This window comes from Bos indicus, chromosome 16 (genome assembly GCF_029378745.1).
Source record: "Bos indicus isolate NIAB-ARS_2022 breed Sahiwal x Tharparkar chromosome 16, NIAB-ARS_B.indTharparkar_mat_pri_1.0, whole genome shotgun sequence".
NCBI classification, from domain to species: domain Eukaryota; kingdom Metazoa; phylum Chordata; class Mammalia; order Artiodactyla; family Bovidae; genus Bos; species Bos indicus.
The window spans coordinates 18,611,325-18,619,524 of NC_091775.1; positions in this window are offsets into that span (position 1 = coordinate 18,611,325).

Below are 8,200 nucleotides of genomic sequence, written 5' to 3' on the forward strand. Positions count from 1 at the left end.
GCAAACTACAGTCCATGGGGTTGCAAAGAGTCAGACATGACTGACCAACTAACACACTATATATATATATATATATATATATAGAGAGAGAGAGAGAGAGAGAGAGAGAGAGTCACTTGAGTCACTGAAGTATAAGATCTGTTTCTTTTTATCTCTGCAAAGTGTATAGAGTGACCTCTTAGTGCTATCCTTGTTCAGCATTTCAATTTCTAATTTGCATGTATCATTGTCAATATATTTAATGATGTTATTCCATAAAATTATACATTGCAATTTTAGTTATTTGAATGCGGTTCACTAGACAACACATAAATCAGAATTTTACATGTTCTAATCCCTTGTCATTACTTACAAGTAGCTGAATCTGTGATGCATGTGCTCCTCTCTTCAGTTACATCCAACCATGTGAGCCCATGTACTGTAGCCTTGCCAAGGGCCTCTGTCCATGAAATTCTATAGGCAAGAATACTGGAGTGCATTGCCATGCCTTTCTCCAGAGCTGAACCTGTGATAGTCATTATCCATTGTATTTAAGATTTTTCTAAATTGTGTTTCTCCTATCTAACATCCCCAAAGCAGCTCTGCATTATCTTAGGAATGGCTCCACTTGCAGACTACAAAGTAGTAAATATCTGTTCTGATTCCTGCTAATTGGAGAGCTTCATGTTCCAGTTCTAGCATGGTGATGGGAGAGGGAATGGAATCTAGTTAACTGTCTAATTTGAGATTGAGACAGTGTCCCAACTGAAAGCAATTTTTTGGTAACTAAATTTATAGCAATTATATTTGATGTGCAATATCCTTACATGTACTCTGGCCCTATGTTTTACTAATCAATTTAACCCTTAATTAAAAAAAATATTTGTAATACTCAGATATATTTATCATATAGCCATTTCACTTACTTATGTCAAGTGTTTGAGTCAAAGATAAATTATTCTATCTGAGGAAAGAAAAAGTGGTATAAAGACAAGATGATAAGAGGGAAAAACCCATATAAATTAAAATATATAGCAATATGATCATTGTAAATTCAAGTTTCTAAAAGCTATTAGGAATCTAAATTTCTTTCACAAAAATAATGGACTGTATGACTCAAGATTTCTTTTACTCCATATTTTTATTAACTTGTAAAATGGTACTATCAGTCTAGTGGCAATATTCACTTTTTATATTACTTTTTTTAAAATTTTATTTTATTTTTAAACTTTACAATATTGTATTAGTTTTGCCAAATATCGAAATGAATCCACCACAGGTATACCTGTGTTCAACTAATATATTTTTACAAAGCATTTTGCCTTTGTTTCTAAGGTTGCTTCTTTCCTCTAAAAGATATAACCAGCAAAAATACACATTTTTCTAAAAACTGTAGCAAATTATATAATTTCTTTTCTAGCTTGATGATAAGCTATTTTTGACTTTTCAAAGGATGATGTTTCATTTTTAAATTACGCTTCTGTGACTTTCAGTGTTAGCTTTTAGAAATGTTTCTAATGAGAAAATCACAAGGAAAATTAACTTTATATGTTAACATGAAAAGAAATCATACTGAGATGTTTTGAAATTATTTTAGTGAAACATTGAATGAAAAATAAAAACCCAGAAGCTCAAGAATAACTTACCTCTAAGCATATTGTTTACGAAGAATTGGAATCAATATACTTTACACATTTCAAGGTGCTCTTTGTGATGCTCTAAAAGATCACATGAAGCAGGTGTTAGATGAGTGGAAAGATACAAGAAGAGAGAGATGGGGCCCTTCACAGTGTTTCATGCACTCTGGGTAGAGAAGAACAAAGAAGAAAATCCAAGTGGGCTCTTAAACATCCTATCCTTTTACAATAGCTTCTGTTTTATTCAAGTGACAAATTTTACTTCAGACGAAAAATCATACTCAATCTTCCAATGAGTTCAAAGTATCTGAGTACAAAGTACTGAGAAAAATTTAAAGATCGTCTCCTATTCAGGGAAAGGAAGGAAATGGAGGAAGATAAAATAGGGAGGGAAGGAGGAAAGAGAGATGATTTGAATAACTCCTAATCTCCAAAACAATATCCTTGGCTTAACTCCAAGATTTCCATGAACTTGGCTGTACACACGTGGTATACCTTCTACATCCCGTTTTTTTGATCCATGTTTTTATAATCTGTGTGAGGTGTGTCCTTGCTTACAATTTACATTTTTAGTGGGACCAAAACATTTTCCATCCACTGGTCTTCCATTTTTGATAAATGGAAACTATGCTTGTAATTTCTCAGGATTAAAAACCTGAGAGACAATGTGGCTTGTCTTTCATAACCCAGACCTTGTCTGTCAAAAAGTCCCATCTGATCTATCTATGAAATAGACATAGACTTCCATTTTTTGTTCTTTTTTTGTATCATCACTGGTATCACCTTGGTCCAACCCACCACCTTCTCTTCCAGATTATTGCAATAGCTTCCGATATGCCTGCCTCTTTCCTATTCTCTGTAGAGCGGTCAGTGTGATCTGTTTACAATACATTATGCTGCTACTGCTGCTGCTAAGTCACTTCAGTCGTGTCTGACTCTCTGCAACCCCATGGACTGCAGCCTACCAGGCTCCTCCGTCCATGGGATTTTCCAGGCAAGAGTACTTGAGTGGGGTGCCATTGCCTTCTCCAACAATACATTATATCATGTCCTATTTTGCCAAAACTTCTCTACTTTTCCCGCATCAATGTCAATAAAAGCCAAGCTCCTAAAGTGGCCTACAGGCCTTTGTACTTGTTGTACCTCTGCCTGGACACTCTCCATCCAAAGGGCAGCAAGATTCTGTCATCATCATCTTTAGATCTCGCTCGTGTCCTGTAGTCAGAGGCCTTCCCTGACCATCCTCTATCAAATACCAACACCCCCTCCCCTATAAGTGCTGAATTTCCCCCAGAGCTCTTTTATCCATATGATAAATGATATTAATAATGATGATAGCAGGTATTTCTACGACTTTATGTTCCATCCACTGTCCAAATAACCTTACTTATATGGATTCATTTCATCCTCATAACAACACTAGGAGACAGTTTTATTATCCTCATTTTGCATGTGGGGAACTTAAGGCAACTGAGAGTTAGTCAGTCTTAGACTCAGAGTTATAAAGTGGCGGAGCAGAGATTCAAAGCCTTGCAGTTTGTCTCCAGCCTCTGTGCTCCTGTCTAATCTGAGCGATAGCTCCTCATAGTATAGGTAATTCTGTTGTTTGTTTATTGTTTGTGGTCTCCTGCAGGAACAGAAAATTAAGAAAGACAGAGACTTATTATTTTACTTACAACTATATTCCAGTTCTTAGAATAGTCCTGACTTACAGGAGATTCTCAATACATATTTGTTGATGATGATTCTACGTCATCACTCACACTCTTCCTCTGTCTAAACTGCCTTGGCGCCTGCTTAATTCTGGCTTGAACTATGGTTACATCTTCTGATATACAGGCAAGTTCTTTGAAACTGAAGCCATACATGAAGGTTCTGTGTTAATTATCATAAATCTTTTCGCATGATATATGATAAAACAGTCTTGTATTCATCCTAAATGGATACATTTATCTTGAAGAAGATATTTCTCAGGACAAGGAAACCTCATAAATAGTAGCTAGCAAAGGGGATATCTGCATGTATTTGTAAGAATATGTGCTAATTAAGACCTAGAATTGGCTCTGTGTTCTCTACCTCTGAAACTAAGGGTTTTATTTTAAACGTAAAATAATCAAGATTTTGATTCTGGATGTACAATTTTATTATATTTCACTCAAGCAGAGTATTAAATGAAGCTTTTCAGACCACATTCAATTAATAGATTTTTTTGTCATTACTTTGTTTTCACTATATAAAATTATTTTGTAATCCCCAAAGGAAATCTGAGGAACTTTATTCTTTTTGAAGTGTCTTTATATTTACTCTGTGTGTACACACACACACACACACACACACACACACACACACAGTAGAAGCATACAGTCAATAGTCTTATTCATGGCACGCTTTGAGTATACTTGTGAAAAATTATTGGAATGTGCAACTTAGTAACTGTAATTGTAAAGAATAATAACCTAAGAATCTAACCAGATTAAAAATCAATTCAGTGTGACTTTGTTACATTTCCTTCATTTCCTAATGGTTTGTAGATGTACACTTTAGTTAATGGATAGGTGTGCTAAGTAATAATTTCTCATGCAATGGCTATTTTGTTGACAGTATGAAAATGCTTTCATATCACATGTGGAACAATTCCATAAAGAAACCATACTGACTTTCATGAGTTATGCAGACAAAATGAACTTCTTTTACAAGTGACTTTATAACTGCTTGCCTTTTAAATTACTTTTACAAATCATTCGGCACACCTTAGTGACAGAGAACAAGACATAATATTTCATTAATACCTCTTTTACTAGAAGTGAGCTAACCTTGATTATCTAAAGAAGAGAATAATCTTTCAGAATTTTGAGAATATACTTTTTTTAGATTTAAAATCATAAGTGTATTACCACTGTTACTCCCTGTAGATGCTGGACATTAGTGTTGGAGTATTTACATGCATTATTATGTTTATTCCTTATGACAAATATGAGGTTTGGATACTTATGATTTTACGGTTAAGAAAACATGACTCAGAGGCATTAGTTGTCTTTCTTATATATACTATATATGTGGCATCTAGGATTCACACTCTGCTCACTCTTCAAAATCTTGCCTAGCTAATGGTGACAACTAATATACTGATATTTTTAGATGAATATTATAACATACTTTATAAGCCTGATTAAAAATAAATCACTCAGCTCACAGTCTGTGTTGATCATGAGAACTCCCCATCAAGAATGTAACTGAGCAGAGGTCCCTGTGCTGCCATTTTGAAACCAGTATCCTTTGTGTTAAAGTCAACTCCTCACGGATGGCTCCCAGCCAATTACTGAGCACAGTAGCTTTCTCCTTGGAGGGACAAGATGCTTCTGAAGTTGACATTACTCATTGGTTGACACTGGTGACCTTCCTCCCCTCTCTCCATCACTCAGGATCAGATTTGCCCTCCCTGACTTTTCCAGACCTCTCCATATTTATCCTCATTTGGGTGTTCCTAATAAAACCCTTTTCATACTGTTCATGGGGTTCTCAAGGCAAGAATACTGAAGTGGTTTGCCGTTCCCTTCTACAGTGGACCACATTCTGTCAGACCTCTCCACTATGACCAATCCGTCTTGGGTGGCCCCACTCAGCATAGCTTAGTTTCACTGAGTTAGACAAGGCTGTGGTCCATGTGATCAGACTGGCTAGTGTTCTGTGACTGTGGTTTCATTCTGTCTGACCTCTGATGCCCTCTCTCAGCACCTACCGTCTTACTTGGGTTTCTCTTACCTTGGACATGGGGTATCTCTTCACAGCTGCTCCAGCAAAGCACAGCCAGAGAATGCTCAAATGCAAAATGCCAAAGAATGCTCACACTACCACACAATTGCACTCATCTCACACACTAGTAAAGTAATGCTCAAAATTCTCCAAGCCAGGCTTCAGCAATAGGTGGACCGTGAACTTCCAGATGTTCAAGCTGGTTTTAGAAAAGGCAGAGGAACCAGAGCTCAAGTTGCCAATATCCATTGGATCATCAAAAAAAGCAAGAGAGTTCCAGAAAAACATCTATTTCTGCTTTATTGACTATGCCAAAACCTTTGACTCTGTGGATCACAATAAACTATGGAAAATTTTTCAAGAGATGGGAATGCCAGACCACCTGATCTGCCTCTTGAGAAACCTGTATACAGGTCAGGAAGCAACAGTTAGCACTGGACATGGAACAACAGACTGGTTCCAAATAGGAAAAGGGGTGTATTAAGTCTGTATATTGTCACTCTGCTTATTTAACTTATATGCAGAGTACATCATGAGAAACTCTGGGCTGGAGGAAGCACAAGCTGGAATCAAGATTGCCAGGAGACTGGTGCAATGAGACGACCCAGAGGGATGGTACGGGGAGGGAGGTGGGAGGGGGGTTCAGGATGGGGAACACCTGTATACCCGTGGCAGATTCATGTTGATGTATGGCAAAACCAATACAATATTGTAAAGTAATTAGCCTCCAATTAAAATAAATAAATTTATATTAAAAAAACCCTCAGATATGCAGATGACATCACACTTATGGCAAAGTGAAGAAGAACTAAAGAGCCTCTTGATGAAAGCCAAAGAGGAGACTGAAAAAGTTGGCTTAAAGCTCAACATAAAGAAAACTAAGATCATGGCATCTGGTCCTATCACTTCATGGCAAATAGATGGGGAAACAGTGTCAGACTTTTTTTTTTTGGGACTCCCAAATCACAGCAGATGGTGATTGCAGCCATGAAATTAAAAGAAAAAGTTATGAAAGTTGGAAAGTTATGGAAAATTGGAAAGTTATGACCAACTTAGATAGCATATTAAAAAGCAGGGACATTACTTTGCCAACAAAGGTCCATCTAGTCAAGGCTATGGTTTTTCCAGTGGTCATGTATGGATGTGAGAGTTGGACTGTGAAGAAAGCTGAGTGCTGAAGAATTGATGCTTTTGAACTGTGGTGTTGGAGAAGACTCTTGAGAGTCCCTTGGACAGCAAGGAGATCCAACCAGTCCATCCTAAAAGAGATCAGTCCTGGGCATTCATTGGAAGGACTGATGTTGAAGCTGAAACTCTATTATTTTGGCCACCTGATGCGAAGAACAGGCTCATTGGAAAAGACCTTGATGCTGGGAAAGACTGAGGGCAGGAGGAGAAGGGGATGACAGAGGATGAGATGGTTGGATGGCATCACCGACTCAATGGACATGAGTTTGGGTAAACTCTGGGAGTTGGTAATGGACAGGGAGGCCTGGTGTGCTGTGTTTCATGGGGTCACAAAGAGTGGGACATGACTTAGTACCTGAGCTGAACTGAATAAAATCCTTATACACTTAATTCTGTCCTGATATTTGCTTCTAGGAGTATCCAGGCTAACTTATAAACCATTTATTTATTAAACACAATAATTTTTGGCCACTGCTTATCTTTCTCAACTTATGATGGGGTTACTTCTTGAAAAACCTGTTAGTTAGTTAAAATACCATAGATCAAAAATACATTTAATATATCCAACCTACCAAACATCACAGCTTCATGTCGCCTATGTTAAATGTGCTCAGAACACTTACATTATTTCACAGTTAGGCAAAATCATCTAACACAAAGCTATTTTATGATACAGTGTTGAACAAATCATGGAATTTACTGACTACTGTACTGAAAGTGAAAAACAGAATAGTTGCGTGAGTTCAGAATGGTTGTAAGTGTATCAGTTGTTCACCTTCATGAGTGTGAATTGCCATTTCCACTGCCCAGCATCATGAGAGCATCACACCATACAGTGCTAGCCCAGGAAAAGATCAAAATTCACAATTCAAAATATAGTTTCTACTGAATACATTTCACTCTCATACCATAGTGAAGTTGAAAAATCATTTTGTAGAACCACAAGTATGGGACCATCTACAGTCTGTTCATTTTTTGCTGACGTCCATGAGATGGCTGAATTCTGTTGCTACATGTCCAATTTGTATCCTTTCTTTAAGGCTTCGGTATTAACTTAAAAGAGAACCTACCCTGGTCTCCTTCAATCAAAAGTTATGGCATCTTTCTCTAGAGTCCTCTGGTAATTTATATGTTCCATTCTATAAAAGTTTTACTTACATACCTTGTTCTAGAAAAAACTAAGTACATAGTTTGTTATGTTATAGCATTTATAGATATATGCATATATATCAAAATGTGGGCTTCCCAGGTGGCGCTAGTGGTAAAGAATCCACTGCAAATGGCAGGAGACACAAGAGACATGGGTTTAATCCCTGGTTGGTGAAGAAATGGAGCAGGGCATGGCAACTCCAGTATTTTTGCCTGAAAAATGCCTTGGGCAGAGGACCCTGGTGGGCTACAGTCCATGTGGCTACAACAGGTCAGACATGACTGAGTGACTGAGCACATATAAATATATATTTAAATGTTATAAAGCTCACCGTGCCTAGCACAATGCCTTATATAATTAACACTTAGGAATTGCTTGTACCCATTCAGCCACACCCACTTATTTATCATCTGTCACTGCTTTCCCATTACAGCAGCTGAGTGAAATGCAGTCAGCTCTCTTTATCTGTGGATGTTATATTCTATGAAGTCAC